Genomic DNA, 15,741 nt, shown 5'->3' with positions numbered 1-15,741 from the left:
ATATAGTTCAGCTGCTTGCCCAGGGAAAAGAGAAAAGAGAGTTGGGTGAACATGTAACAGCCTCTCCCTTACCAGAGTACTGATTCTATATTTAAGAAAAAGGACCAGTGCCTGTACTCATTCACCTATACTACAATAAGGATGTTCCAAACCAACAAAAGAAAAGTAGCTACTGTTTTGAGTGAATGACTTGGACTTCTTTCTGAACACCCACCCTCTGAAGATTAGAAAGTAAATAAGTAAATGTCTAATTTGGTTTGGAGCTTGACCATATCTGATTATTCAAATAGACCCTTATGGTAGAATTTAGTCTTTACTGGACAACATTTTTTAGTATCTCAGATTTGGAAAATTCCTCTTCCCCTGCTTTTCTCCTTCAGGCAAGGTCTACTGTATGAGTGGAGGCAAGTGGGGCTTAAGTGGCCTTGAATTAGAAGAAGAGGCTCAAGTTTCTTTTTGCGTTAAGTCTGGTGTTGTCTGACTGCTGAAACAAACTTATGTGCAGTTGGGTAATCAGAGCCCTGATACCCTGTGATGCTTAAGTCTGTAGCTGATGAACTCATTATTATAATTATTTTGAGCCTGACAATGCCCTGTGTGGCACTCTGTCACCTTGATTTCTGCTAATTATAGAACCTTGGGCATCTGCCAGATTCTCTATCTGTCATAATAGCCTAGAGATTTTCCCAGACTCTGGCCCGGGAAGGGGGCACCGTTCTCATCCATAATAGGTATCATTGCAGATCCATTGACTCTGAACACATCCATGAGACATGGGAATCAAGGGTGGTTTGGGAACATTGTAACCCAGGGCCCTCTGTGCTACCAGTTACCTTGATTTGTCAACATTTCAGATCAGTACAGGCATTTGGTGAGATAGTCTCCTTCTTGAACTGTAATCAGAGACTGGGGACACTTTGCCTTCTTCCTTGGTGGTAAAAATGGACTCATTTGAGTTGGCTTCTTGATGAGTTACCAAGAGAGACTACATCATGTAGAGTTGTCACACAAAGTAATCTTTATTTGCAGAAAATAAGGAGATCACAAAGAATAATATCCAAAGCCATGACCTCCGGAGCAGGGGTAAGTAGATTCCTCATATGTAAGGTTTAGGATAAATAATTAGAAAGAGAAGCTTTGTCATTGCATGTAATGGCAGGCTTAAGGTTTTACAGGTGTACTTGGAAAACATGTCTGTTCATGCATTGTATGTTATGTTAATAAGCTTGTCCTTTTCTAAGGGTGGAGACTTTAACGTTATAATGAAGTACAGGTGATTGTCCAACATTTCTTGACTCATCTGCATAGACATTGACATTATGGTTGACCTCAAGCTGGTATAGGCTGACTTCTAAGAACATCCGGGCTGAGGAATGCAGGACCTTGCTGGTTTATAAGTTGACCTTAAGTCCAGGCTTCTTCTGTACAGTGGGCTAGTGTATTTGTTAGTAGAGTCTGAAAAGAAGCAATAGCTGATTAGAGAGAAACAGTTCTCTGAAAAACAACCTTCAAACTTTCTGCTAATTTAAACCTCATTAACCCTGTGGGGCACAATTTCAGTGGTACCCAGAGACAGGACATATTCACACTTGTCTCTCTTCTATATCTCACTTTTCTTCTTCTTTCTCCAATATCCCAGAGCAAGAGAAATTTTTTCACTTCCTCAGTATCATATAATCCCTTTATCACAAAAGTAATGCGGCTCTTTATGGTCAGTGGAAGATCATTTCAATGCTAGAGGCGAACCCCATATCCCACGTCTTTCGGTCTCTATTTCAGTGAAGTATAACGGGAACAAAGCAAGCTCGCTATTCCTCTCTCAAGAATACAGGCTGACTGGAAAAACAATCATTTCAAGGCATAATATCGACGGTGGCAAAACTATCATCCCAATAGCTCTGAGTTACATATTTGAAGTGAAACATGATACTGCTTATTCACCAAGAATCCCATCTATCGGAAACTTCAAACTTTTCCTTCTTCCCCAAAGAACCGTTCATCTGCTGTGTCCCAGGTAGAGGAATGCTTTAGGTAAACCACTGAAAAGTCTTGTGTCCAGAAAGGTGAGAAAGACAACTCATGAATACTATGCAAAATACTATTCCTATTGCAAATGTCTTCATGTTCTTCTGAGTGGAATATTTTGCAATACAAGCTATCTTGTATAGGGTGACCAACTATTCTGGTTTGCCTGAGACTCAATTTTCTTGAGATGTGAGGCTTGCAGTGCTCAAACTATGACAGTCCTGGGTAAATGGAGGCAGTTTGTCCACACACACACCCACTCACACACACACACACGCACGCACATGCGCTGCCCCTTCTGCAAATATTGAGCAACTGTGAGAATAATATTATTGTACTAATATGCTGATAAAGTCTCTGTGGCTTTTCTCAGCTTGAAAAAGCCCTTCTGTTCCTCCAAGAGGTGGAGGATTCGAGAAGACATGATAAGGGGGACAGAGTGGCTGGTCTTGCCATAGTTAATTTGCTTCTTATTTTTAAATGCTTGAATCACCCATCTTATGGCCAATGTTACAATGACTGATGTATGGACTTGTTAGATTCAGCAACCCATACTTTATTCAGCCAGTAAAATGCCTTATTTTATCCACCAAACTGCTAGTTTAGGTTCTTAAATTTTTTAAAAAACAAAACAAATGTAGCTGCTCTACATTCATTTAGTCAACTCATATTTCTTATTGTGATTTACTTGTAAAATAATTACTATTACAGTGGATTTACATATTGAATAATGCCTGTATTCTATAATTATTCTAATAACTTTTGTATTACTTTCATGACTTATGGTAATAGTTGCATGGACAGCAATAGAAATATATAGAGAGCAATCCAATTGTTTAAACTTAACTATTTATAATCTCTAAATATTGCTACAGAGTATGTCTTCCCTTAAAGCATAACTGTAATACAGCTACCTCATAATTATTTTGTATATATGTAATCCTTTCAATGCTTGGTCATTTCTTTAGTTTGTCTGTCTGTCTGTCTGTCTTTCTTTCCTTTTTACCTGGAACCAGCTTTGCTAAGATGGCTTAACTAGTATTAAAATAACCTAAACATCATGTAAAAGCTTCAGATTCCTGCATTCCACCAAAGACTTACAGGATCAGAATTTCTGAGGTACAGAGCAGTTTTTATAAGCCCCCTTTGTACCTTCATGTTTGAGAACCACATCACCACTGTGCAAATAGCTAGGACCCACCATTCCCCTGGTAACAGTTACTGTAACTGTGGTCACAGTATCTGGATGTGTTAGACTAATAACACAAGCTTTCTCTAACATATGGTTTATTCTTTTGTTTTATGGTAATCAAACCTAACCTGTATAGTCTGCAGGTGTAGACCACACAATATGTTCACAGGCTAAAAAGTCAAGTGGCAAAAAGTAACTTTATTTTCTCATAACTGAACTTAATTTCTATCTTGATTCCAAGTTTTATCCAGGATCAAGATCTGCAAGCAATACATTCTAGGGAAACTTAGGCATTTTGTAATCATTTTGAGCTAAAAATCAAATATAGAATAGTTTCTCCTTACTCTCTTTATCCCTGGAGTTGATTCTCAGATTCAGGGCTTATAAAAAGAAAAATTTGTGTTATTGGTAAGCAGAGGACTCCAGTCCTTGGTCTGATCTGTCCTGTGCTGGTATCCAAGGAAAAAGGCAATTATTTGGCTTCTATTTCCACTGGCCTTTGTTTCAATGGCCTCCTGCCACATGGTACAAGCTACTATTTGTGAAAGCATATCTCCAGTGAGTTAAAGATTGGTTAACTTTATGTCACTCACCCGCTTCAGGTAAGATTAGGTTATTTTTCTGAACCTTGCTGAGACTGAGGGAAACAGAGTTCTCATTTCTGCCATTGAAATCCTAAACAGTCATTGCCATTCAACTACACCCATGTGACCTGGGGCATATCTGTAGGCCTAGTAGAGCTCAGCTGGAGTTGCACCAAATTTAGAGGTGCATCAAAATCCAGGCATCCAAGCTCTATATTTCTTTATAATTTTTTATTCTCTTCCCTCCAGTTTAATTGAGAAATAATTGACATACATCACTGTGCAAACATGATGGTTTGATTTGCATATATTATGAAATATTTACCACAATAGGTTCAGCTAACATCCATCTTCTCATATAGGTAGTATAATAGAAAAGAAAGAAGAGAAGAAAAAAGAGGAAAACTATCCTTGTGATGAGGACTTTTAAAGTTTTACTCCTTTAACAACTTGCTTGTCATATAGTAGTGTTGGCTAGTGTCACTGTGTTGTACATTATCTTATAACTGGAAATTTGTACTTTTTACTGCCTTCCTCCAATTCCCCATCCACAATTCTTTTTTTTCCTTCCCAGCTAGAGATAGAACTGGAGCTTTGAGTGGCGAGGTAAGTGTTAGAAAAACATAAAAATGTTGCTTTTTTGTTTGCTTTGTTTTTACTAACGTTTACCTACATTGGGAGTTTTCAAAGCCTAAAAGGCAATAACTGACCATTAGTTCTCCACATCTTCTATTGATAACCCCCATGTGGAGCAAGAGTGGTCTCATTTCTTACCCCCAAACTAAGTAAAGTCTTGGGGTAATATGTACAGGTTGAGGGGCACCTGGGTGGCTCAGTCAGTTGAGCGTCCAACTTCAGCTCAGGTCATGATCTCACAGTTTGTGGGTTTGAGCCCCACATCAGGCTCTGTGCTGACAGCTCAGAGCCTGTAGCTTGCTTGCTTCCAATTCTGTGTGTCCCTCTCTCTCTGCCTTTTCCCTGCTCATGATCTGTCTCTCTCTGTCTCTCAAAAGTAAATAAATGTTAAAAAATTTTTTAAAAATATGTACAGATTGAAGGGAGATTTAATCGAAATTAAAATATTTTACAGCATCTTTTTCTGTGTATGTAAAGTAGTTAGCATAGAACTAACTACTAAGAACTACCTGTTAATTTATAATAGCTACAATCATATTTTTGGCTAAAATTCCTGAGTGTCATTATGCATGAGGCTGTATGCAAAACTCCTTATATTTGTGATCTCATTTAAAACTTACCACATCTCCGTGAGATGGAAATTATTATCTCCATTTTACTGATGAGGGAACAGCTCAGGGAAATTAAACCAGTTACTCAAGGACACATAGCCAGCAAAAGGTAAAGCTGATTCTCAACTCCAAGTCTGTTTTATCGTCTAGCCTCTGTCTTGACCAGGTCACCATCAGATGACTGCCTCTCCTGTTGACTCTCTTATTCTGGGGTGCAGGGCCCCAGACATGTTTCACATGACATGGAGCAAGAGAGGACATGGGAACAGGAATGAGCATGATACGTTTGTGTGATAGTGATGGGGTTTTTATGAAAACATATTTAAATGAGAAGTAAAATACAAGATATATGCAAATCCAAGATATGTTCTTGTATTATTAAAAGTATAAATGCTCTGAAATTTTATGTTTCTTTAGCATTCATAATGCTTTTGGATTTTCCACATGAGATACTTTCTCTGCAGATGTGTTTTCATATTTTCCTTAGGTCAAGTTGCCAATGAATTTGTTGCTTTCAGCTTCCTTTATATTTATGAAATGTCAACCCTTAAACAGAAAGCCTATATCTTGACCAATGCACATTTTACAGAGGCATTAGTTCATCCATCCTGTGTCTTGGAATTAATCAATTTGAGTGTTAAGAATATTAGGCCTTTTCCTGGCTACCTGTAAGTGTGAGAGAGCTAATTTTATCTCTACAGAGCTGTTATTTTCTCTTATTTTAACTTTGTTTCTGCTTCATTATTATTTGGCAAATGATCAGTGAGAGTCTGAGTTGAATAATAAAAGAGCCAGGGTATTTTGGTGCAACTGTGCGGGGAATCTTCCTAAACTACAGTTACATCTGACTCTGGAGACCATTTTATTTATGTCTGGATTCAAAACATTAAAAATAAATCTCTGAGGGTTTTTTTTTTGTTCTTGGTGGGGGAGGGATGACATATAGAAGGAAAGTAAACAAAATTAAATACTGTATTTATTAATATTTCCAGTACATATGGGATGATATGTAAAATTATATTTACATGCACATTTTTATTCATACAATGTTGACATCATGTTTAAATTTGTTGATCACTAAAATAAAATGAGCAAAGTGTAGTACATTAAATTTATTGAAGCCAATTATATTATGTGGGATTTCAATGGTTGTGAGGATTGGAGTCAAATTTTCCATAATTAGTCAAGCTGATATTGTACAAGAAGACTCATGTTCAGCTATGTGCAAGTATAGCTTTCAACATTTTGAGTACTTTCTTCCCCTGGTAGAGGGATATTTATCAGGTCTCAAAGTCTCCAGATGATTGGCAGTTGGCATTTCTAGACAATTTCTACAAGTTGGTGATAGTTCCAATCTACTCTGCTTGGTGCTACTGGATCAGAATCCACGTTATGTCCATGAGATGCCCCAGCCCTTTCAATGGCTTGATGAGGAAACTGGGAGCCTGTACATATTTGTCTTTCTGCCTCCGCACAGGTGGCTTTTCTCTTTCTCAAAACAAGGTGTTTAATAAACAATAGAGTGTAAATTTGGGGATCCGTTTGGTACCCTTGCGGGACTGGTGGCAATCTTGAAAACTCATTTTGGCTTGGCATCTAGGTTACTGGTGTGCAGTCCTATATATAGAAATACTCAAGGTCGCCTGGGTGGCTCAGTCAGTTAAGCCTCCGATTTCAGCTCAGGTCAGATTTCACGTTCGTGGGTTCGAGCCCTGTCTCAGGCTCTGTGCTGGCAGCTAGCTCAGAGCCTGGAACCTGCTTACCGTTCTGTGTCTCCTTCCTTCTCTCTTCCCCTCCCCCTCTCATGTTCTGTCTCTCTCTGTATCAAAAATAAGTTAAAAAAATTGAAAAAACAAAGAAATTCTCAGTGAAGCATGACTTTTAGCAAAGATCTTAGAGCATGGTGGAGGCATGAAATACAGTGAAAAGCTTCAGAGTTTGAGTCAGTTCCATTCATTCCACAATCCTTTAATGGATGCTCATTTTGTGCTAGTCACAGAATCTGCTCATGGGTCCCTCCTCTTAAGAGTTTATATTGTAATTGATGTGGTTTTGATTTTTATTTCTATGAACTTTGGCAGCTTTAGAAATATTACTTAGTACATTTGATCTGTCGGGTCCTCATCTGTAAAGTGGAAATAATATTACCTTTGTCACAAGTATTTGTTTTTAATTGAGTAAGATATTGCATGTAAATCCCTTTGTGTACAGTTAAGCAGTCAATACATAAGGAGTGTAAGTATTTGGAGACAGACCGCCTTGGGTTTAAATTCTAGATCTTCCTCTATGGTTTATGTAACCTGGGCCATGTTATACAGGAAGCAATTTGTTTCTTCATTTGTTACTAGTTTTTTAATTCATAGGTTGAATGTACCTAAGAGAGAGAGAACTTTCTATGTAAGGACTATGCTAAGCAATTTAGAGACATAATTTCCTTAATCTTAGGAGTTATGTACAATTGTACAAATAAGGACACTTAATCTTAATCAGAGAAGCAACTTTCCAGAGGCTGAGCATCTTAGCATTACACTAAACTATTGTAATGATTGAGTGAGTTAGAGTAGCACCAAAACCTAGAAAAACACTCAGAATATAAGCAGAAGCTGGGAACATATTCCCAAAGCCTAACTCTGTCTAATAACAAATTCTCAGAATGTTTTTATCCACAAGAATTTGGTGGATGCCCAGAGAAGCAATAAATACACATCAGGTTTGCATGACATTTGGCTTCAAATAATGAAATCTATGACCAAAAAGACCACTTTTACTTTAGTGTGGTATTTAAATATGTGCATTCATTTCATGGATCAATCTTCTGAACCCTTAGCTAATGCTTTATTCCTAGGAGCTTAAAGACATTCATCCTTCATGTCAGATAAAAAGTAAAATGGCAAAATTTATTAGAAAATGTATCTCAACTACATTTTCCACTAGTGCAAAGTTATAGATAATTACACTATTCTACTTTCTCCAGGCAGAAGGTCTGTAAGCAAGAGTTTTTTTTAGAGCAACTGGAAACAAAAATCATATTTTAGTGGCATGTCAAGTTAAAGTATCCCCCTTCCTAACACTGAAACAAAGGACTATACCTTAAAGGAGAAATTTTAAGTGCCACTGGAGACTTTTGAAATAGTGAAAACCGTATGAAGAGTGTTTTACCATAGAGTCTTTAAACACAGGTCTTCAATGGTGACCGCAGTATATAAATGGAGAGATAGAGAATTAATTCACCGTACAATGGAGCAGAAAACTCACATCTGTTCTTTCTACAACCCAGTACACCCCATTTATTAATGCTGTTCTCTGCACTGTCAGGTCCAAGCAATTAACTTGTGCAGACTGGCTTCTATGGGGATAGATAGTGTGTTTATCAGGGGAATATACTAGTTTTGGCTCTTTTAACATCAGAGAAAATGAAATATAATATCCTCTGTGCTCTATGTAGACGAAGGCACTATAAATTTACAGCTACAGTAGTTTTTGCATGAAAATAATATTCAAAAGTGTAAGCGATAGATAAAAGTTCAAAGTTTTTCCCCCCTTTAATCAACTAAGAATAGAACATTTGGAAAGGAGTCCAATACAGTTATTTTAGTTTCTTAGTGAGAATGATTCATTTCTAAATATATTAGATTAGCCACATAACCGATAATCTGGAAATGGAAAAATCAAGGAAAATGACTCTGTTATTATCATTGAACATAGCAACTAAATTGCAGACATATATACATATGTGTTACTCATCTAAGGTACTATTATTTTAGAGCTCTGATGACCTTATTATAATTAAGAAGCTGCTTGATTTTTTGTTTTGTTTTGTGTTATTATAAGTAAATAAGATGGATAACCCTATATTTTTCATGAATTTTCTTTTCTTACTTCAACTTAATTTTCTAGCTCTTCTACTGATAAAATGTGTTCATTAGTTTCTACTCATGTTGATTTTTATTAAGCTAAAATGAGAAAAAGCATTAAGAAGCAAATGCATAGGACTAATCACTTCCTCTTCTGAAACACATCTGTCCTTAGACTTCCAGGAGACCACACGTACTTGTTTTCACTCTACCTTAGTAGACACTCTTTCATCTCTCTGACAGAGTACTCCAGGGTACCAAAAACTGACTAATCTAAGGCTCCAACCTCAGATCTCTTTTCTACCTATCCTCCTGGTTTTAAGTGCTGTTTATATGCTGGTGACTCCCAATTTTGTTTTTAATGGCTTTGGCATCTATTCCTGAATTCCAGAATTCTACACATTGCCTGATCAACATCTCATTGAGATAAGCATATCGTTTTTGACATACTGATTTCAGTAACTGGCCTAACCATTCACCCAGCAGTGACCTGATAACCCTGGAGACATGGACTCTTCTGGTCTCACACATCTGACCTAGTAGCAAAAGCTCTTTGAAAAAGATCCCAAATCTTACTACCTCTCATTTATTTTACTTACAGCCTATTCTAACCCACCACCCGCCCTCACTTGGTTCTATGCCATGTCTTTCTAGCTGGTCTTTCTGCTTCCACTTTTGTGCCTATATCCATACAGTCTGTTTTCTTGTCCACTCAGAAGCCCAAGGGATCCTTTCAAAACATCAAACAATTGCCTGATCAAAAAACTTCCCTGCTCAAATTCTACCATGATCCTCCATCACACCTGGAATAGAACGAAAAAGGCACCTAGTGATCTCACCCTCCCATTTACCCCCAAGTACCTTGGAGTTCATCTCCTAGTGCTTCCTCTTATTTATTTCCTTTTCATGAGGCACACTGGCCTCCTTGCCTGGCTCTTGCCTCAAAGATTCTGTACTAGCTATTCTATTTACCTAGGATGATTTCCCCCCTCAGATAGCTGCCTTATTCACGCCTTTACTTTATTCATATCGCTATTAAAATGTCACCTCCTCAAGGGAACTTTCTTTTTTTTCTTTTTTATATGTTCTTTAATTTTTGAGAGACAGAGAGAGACAGTGTGAGCAGGGGAGGGTCAGAGAGAGAGGGAGACACAGAATCTGAAAACAGGCTCCTGGCTCTGAACTAGCTGTCAGCACAGAGCCTGACATGGGCCTCGAACCCAAGAACCATGAGCTCATGACCTGAGCCGAAGCCAGATGCTCAACCGACTGAGCCACCCAGGTGCCCCTCAAAGGAACTTTTCTTGACCATCTTTCAAAAGTATATTTTTGTCATCTTTAACCTTTAGCACTTATTACTGACATATTTTCATCTACTTACTGACTATATTTACATTAGAATGTAAAATAAGCCACTCTTAATTTAATTTTCTATCCCAGTTTCCAGAATTGTGCCTGATACATAATGAGTGTGCAGTAAATATTTGTTAGATGAATAAATATAAATATACAATGGGATTATTCTATCTGCATAAGCTTTATTCAGAGCAAGGCCTCTTATAAATCTACTTTTGTATAGAACATCATTAAAAGTCAAAATTTGGTTAATATCTAATTACTAGGATTATTATCAATTAACAACTGTGAATCAGAACATATTCCAAGTCAATTTCTCTTATCTGGTAACCAAAAATAATTAGAGCATTATGAAATGTTTGCTTCTTTTTGCTGCTGTGCAGACATAGCCTGTGACTGATATTTACCAAGTGCTATGAAGTTTTACTGTTGGAGCAGATGGTGAATCAACCTCCTGGGAATAAAATTGGCCAGGTTGCCTTTGAAGCTTTTCAAACAATAAATAAAATACTGTTTGGTAGAGAGAGATCTCTATATATGCTGCAAAATAAGAAGAGAGATTATTTGTAAAGGTTGGAACTATTAACCCAGAATTTACTCATCAATTCCCTTCTTCAGTGCTTTCTAGTGTCTCAGATTTGAGAAGGGAATTATAATTTTTCCCTGTGCAGGTGTTGTTTCTAGCCTTCTCCGCCAAGTCAGGTACAGTAAAGCCAGCTTACACATGGAGACTTCCTGAATGAAGAATGCCTAGCAAGGAAATCTGCGTAGAGATGCTTCCTCCACACCCTGTTCTATACCATTCATAATGCAGTGGGAGTCTGTACAATGAACGGCATCCTGACAATTAACATACATTTCTGTCTGGATGACTTGATGGCATATGGAACTACAAATTATTTTAACGAAATCTTTTAAAAAGTATTCTGCTGGGGCTCCTGGGTGGCTCAGATGGTTAAGCGGCCAACTTTGGCTAGGGTCATTATCTCCTGGTTTGTGAATTTGAGCCCCGCATAGGGCTCTATGCTGACAGCTCAGAGCCCGGAGCCTGCTTCGGACTCTGTGTCTCCCTCTCTCTCTCTGCCTCTCCCCTTCTCATGCTCTGTCTCAAAAATAAATAAACTTTAAAAAAATTTTTAAAAATTTAAAAACTTAAAAAAAAAAAATTTCTGCCCAAAACTGCCATATCTGTCTTATCATTTTCTGCTTCTTTTATCTCAACCTTGATTGAAGTAATTAAAAAAGCAAAAACAATCCTTGGCATAAATGCACGTAATAAGAGCTTTGAAATACATGAAGCAAAAACTGACCAGATTATAAGGAGAAGTGAAAAAAATCCACAATTCCAATAGTATGTATATAGAAAAATTAACACAACAAATAGATTTAAGATATCAGTGCGGTTATAGAAAACAAACAACATTATCAGGTAAACTGACATACCTAGCATTAATAAAATGTGCTATCTAACAATAATAGAAAACATTTCTTTCAAATGTACCAGGGACATTCACCAAGATATAATATATTCTGGGCCATAAAACAGGTATCAACAGATTTAAAAGAATTGAAATCATATAAAGCATGTTCTCTGACAGCTTAGAATTGAACTAGAATTGAATATCTGGGCCAAAAAACAACAACAAATATTTGAAAATTCACAAACACACTTCTTAGTAACTCATGGATAAGAGAGAGAGAGACAGACAGAGAAAGAGAGACTACAGGTAAAAAAACAAAAACAACCTCTGTTACCAAATAAAAACGAAAAAAATCCGAAGTGCAAGCAGTGCTTAGAGAAAAATTTATAGTCTTTTATGCTTTTATAAGGAAAGAAGAAAGGTTGCAAATCAATGATGTAAATTTCCAGCTTAACAAACTGGAAAAAAAAACAGAAATTAAAGCCAAAGTAAGCAGAAGAATAGAAAACAATAAAATGGAAAAACATAAGGGAAACTAATAAAGTCAAAAGCCAGGTTTTTGAAAAGAATAAAATTGATAAAACTCTCTCTAGACTGATCAAGAAAAGGAGATTATAAAAATTATCAATATCAGGCATGAAATAAATGATACCATTACAGATCCTATGACATTAAAAGGATAATAGAGACATTATTAACAATTTTATGCCAATAAAGTTAAAAATTATGTGAAATTAACAAATTCCTTAGGGGGAATACTACTAAAATACTCCTGGATAAACTACACGTGGCCATGATACCTTATTATTTTATATATTGGCAGGATCATATTGCTAATATTTTGTTATGGTTTGTCAAGAGTTTTTGTGTTTATGCTCATAATAGATATAGATCTGAAGATTTTCTTTGTCTGGTTTGGCTTAATGGAATGAGTAGGAAATTGATTACTTATAATCTATTTTCTAGAACATTTTCTATAGAATTGGTACTGTCTTAAATGTTTAATAGAATTCACCAGTAAAGTCATATGGGCCTGGAATTTTCCTCATGGAGCTGAACGACCAAGAATATGAGAAGTAAATGAGATGCAAGAACTGTTTCTTTGAGTGGAGATAATAGTGTAAAAACCCATCTTTAACTTACACAAGAAGCAACGAATAAAAACATCAATTATGAATGTGATCATGATTTCTGTCCTTTGCATACCATGTACCATCTTTGGGATATGAGTCCTTAGTCTTGACTTTCATGCTGAAGCTATTTCCAAGTCATGTCAAATTTAAATCTTGGAGGCCCAGGGAGCCTGAGTGGCTCAGTTGGTTAAGTGTCTGACTACAACTCAGGTCATGATCTCACAGTTCCTGAGTTCAGGCCCCACATCAGGCTCTGTGCTGACAGCTCAGAGTCTGGAGCCTGTCTTCAGTTTCTGTGTCTCCCTCTCTCTCTGACCCTCCCCTGCTCATGCTGCCTCTTTGTCTCAAAAATAAATAAAGAACATAAAAAATATTTAAAAATTTTTGAATCTTGGCTGTCCTATTTATTCAAGTTTTTATGATTCCATGTGACTTGTTTGTAAAAGAACCTATTTTTAGTTGGAGTATAAATAAGAAGTGGTTTGGGTTGTTCCTCCAATCACTTTATTTAATTGTAATTTGCTATTCCTCCTGCTCTGGTCATTAATCATTTTCTATGGATTTTCCAGCTTCTTTAGTTCTGTTCGGTTCTGAAAAGTACGGTCCAATTTAGTCCAAGTTACAATTTTTATTTCAAACCCATTTTAGACCTTTTTTTTTCTTTTTGTACTAACTCTGGATGGCGTTGTCATCTTTTTTTAGTTGTTACCTGTTGTGGGATGCCCCATGCTTATTGTCTCATGGAGGACAAAACCCTTGAATGAGGTGTTGCTGCTGAACAGACACCAGACTTAGAAGTACTTGAGGATAGCCTGTTCTGACACTCTCCATTATCTGCTCAGTCTTTTATTTTTTAATTAAAAAAATTGTTTTTTGCCAAGATTATCTTGCATGGAAGATTTCTTGGGCAGTTACTAGAATGATGCAACAAGTTCTGCTACCTTCCATAGATACTCCTTTCCCCAAAGGAAATACCCTGTATCTGGGTGCATGCCACACCACCACTGTCCCGTACCGCATCCTTATATCCCTATGTCTTCTGATACGTTGTCAGACAGAGCAGATCAACATGTGTGCTGCCTGAGTGGGCACCCACCATGGGTGGGCGAGGATTGACACAGCAGTGTCTGTCCTGGCAGCAACCTCCTCTCATTAGAAATGATTCCTCAGGAGGGACCAACCCTTGACTCATACTTGTGATAAAGGAAGAAGCTCTTTCTCTTCAATGATGGGAGCTGGGTAGTCATAAATTGTGGGCAGGCACCAGGAGAAAACCACAGAAAATAGAAATTTAGGGGAAGTGTGATGTGGGAAGATCTGCTTTGGAACCAAATAGACCTGGCTTGAAATCCTGGTTCCTTCCCCTTCTGTAACATGATCAGTTAATGCATCCTTCAGAAACCTTCACTTCTCCATGTGTAGAATGGGATTTCCTGTCTCAGGAAGAGCTGATTAGAGATTTCAGTGTAGTAACACCTATGGAGAGGCCAAGAGTCATTCCTGGCAACACAAATAAGCTTTCTCTTTATAGGAGTACCTCAGCCTTCCTTCACAGTCCTCCTGTGTGTCCTCAGCCAGTCCTCTCTCCAAATGTCCCAAGGGAGCTATTCTATATCTTGTTCATTTTCCTAAATCTTCTATTCTGCTAACCAAACCATCTGAGTAGACAAAAGAGCTTATGAGGCATTTAGCTCTGAACTTTTGATCTTGTCACATAAAAAAGTATCTAATGTACATTTTTTAAATTGTTTTTTCTTTTTTTTCAAAAGTCAATCCTTTCCCAACCTTTTGACCATCTGTATATTTAATTTCTCCTTTCTCCCCAAACCTATAAAAACTCTGAAGCCTTTCCTTCCTGAAAACAAAAGTAAGAAAACACTAAAACAGCAACTTTTTTTTTTCAATCTTCCATTAATTCTCTTCATTCTCCCCTGGTTATATCCTACAACTTTCACCTATTTTCAGAGAAACATTATGGAAGAGTTATTTGCACAAGATGTCTCTGCTTAGTTTCCCATTCTTGCCTCAGCTTATAGTTTGACTTCTACATCATTGACATGCAGCATTATCAGAGGCATGAAAACTTAACATTCCCAAAACTCCACAAATTCTCAACAACTCCTCCCTGGCTCCTCAAACACAAAAAAAGGAGCAACCAATTATCCTGCAGTGTTCTTCAGTGAATAGTGCTATGCCAGCCCAGTTGCCTATGCTTTAGTTCTTCCTGACTCACTGGCCTTCACCCATATATGCCAACATCCAATCTATCAAACATTTACTTTCAAATAACTCTTTAATCTAATTGCTACTCTCTATTTTCTCTCACTGAACTATTTTAATAGCTTCCTATCAATATGTCTGCCTTTCCATTTTACAGCCATGCCCCTGCTGCTGTCTTCTTATAGACTCTGTGTTTCTTATAAGATATAATGAAGCCATCTTAGTCTTCTATCTCTTCCTCACTCAGACCACCCTTTAAGCCATCCTATTAGGGACTAAGTTCCAGTCATTGAATACCACTTTCATTCAGGTCGTTGTGACTTAACACTTACATATCCCCTTGTCCTTTCCCCCTTTCAATGTGATTTTTGCAGCCCGTCACATACAGGAGTGGAGTTTATTTTCTCTCCCTTTAAATCTAGAATATCTCTGTCTTGCGTTAGTCAATGTAATGTGACAGAAGTAATGGTTTGTCTTCTATATACAGGCCATAGAGATCTTGCATGCTTCAGCTTTCTCTTGGACCACTGCTAACACTTGTGAATAAACTCAGTCTAGCCTGTTGGAAGGATGAGATGCCACATAGAACACAGGCTTATAATCCCAACTGAGGCTCTCCTGGGCTAGTCAGCTGAGTTATCAGCTGAATATAGCCACATGGGGCTCTAATTAGCTGATTCTGGCTAAGATCAATAGAAATGATCACATA

The 15,741-nt window shown here is 37.4% G+C and overlaps 1 long non-coding RNA gene across 1 annotated transcript; it reads left to right on the top strand.

Moving 5' to 3' along the window:
* The first annotated feature begins 1,007 nt into the window (after nt 1–1,007).
* Nucleotides 1,008–12,861, top strand: LOC115303414. The gene is made up of 3 exons (XR_003914039.1): nt 1,008–1,083; nt 4,376–4,407; nt 12,688–12,861. It is a non-coding gene; the product is annotated as an uncharacterized LOC115303414 (long non-coding RNA).
* Nucleotides 12,862–15,741: the final 2,880 nt, after the last annotated feature.

Source organism: Suricata suricatta, chromosome 10 (genome assembly GCF_006229205.1).
Source record: "Suricata suricatta isolate VVHF042 chromosome 10, meerkat_22Aug2017_6uvM2_HiC, whole genome shotgun sequence".
In the NCBI taxonomy this organism is placed as follows: Eukaryota; Metazoa; Chordata; class Mammalia; order Carnivora; family Herpestidae; genus Suricata; species Suricata suricatta.
This window is presented reverse-complemented; position numbering and strand designations above follow the sequence as displayed.